This window comes from Macadamia integrifolia, chromosome 12 (genome assembly GCF_013358625.1).
Source record: "Macadamia integrifolia cultivar HAES 741 chromosome 12, SCU_Mint_v3, whole genome shotgun sequence".
NCBI classification, from domain to species: Eukaryota; Viridiplantae; Streptophyta; class Magnoliopsida; order Proteales; family Proteaceae; genus Macadamia; species Macadamia integrifolia.
The window spans coordinates 2,932,012-2,932,993 of NC_056568.1; positions in this window are offsets into that span (position 1 = coordinate 2,932,012).

Here is a 982-nt window from a genome sequence, read left to right on the forward strand (position 1 = left end):
ACCATACCCCCCAAAACTATGCCCGTTTACTAAAATAGGCATTCACGATGCAAGGCTTCCAAGTGGTCAAGCTCAACTAAGCCCGACCAATTAACACCCCTACTCCTTACCTTCTCTATCTCTTTCTCAGTAATCTTTATTTTTTCTATTATTATTATTTTTTTGGGTAACTAACTCTCTCTCAATAATCATGTGTTTTTGTGAACCAATAATGACAGCTTCTTCCTTCAAATTATGCCTGTAAATGAAACCTTGGGACTTGGGTCCACATGAGAGGGAAATTAGATGATGCCTAAGAAAACGATTTTTTTTTTTTTTTCTTATTCTCTACAACTTCTAGACCCAAAACGTTGCCATTCTCTGCCTTCAAAGCACCACCAACGGCCACGAAACACATAGATCTGTTAGTGTTTAGTGATCCGTGTTTGGTTTGCAGCTCCATGAAGAGACCACCATCTTCATCATGCCTGCAAACAAGCAAGCTTTTGATCATATTTATGATAGGCCATGCTATAGGGTATGACTATGAAAATCCATGTGAAGAGCAAAAGCTTAAGGCTCACACAATCATGAAAGTCCATTATTATTATTATTATTATTATTATTATTACCTCATAAATATAATGTTACTATATTCGACTATTGTTACAATATAATATTAATTTCATGCATAACATGTGTGATATGACACTTTTTTTTGGGGGGGGGGGGTTTTGAAATGTGATGTAGCACTTCATGTAAATTACTTTACAAAGCTAAATTTAATCCCTCGCATAGATTTTACACCAAAGATTATTTAAATAAGTTGATCTCAACTCTCATCAACAGGATGGTTAACAAAGTATTTCATTTTTACTATAAAAAAAAAAAAAAAAAAAAAAAAAAAAAAAAAAAAAAATTACATACTCTAAAATCTAAATATACAATAGAGGTGTCATTCAAATATTCATTTTGAAACTATGCCACCCAAATCTCATAGAAA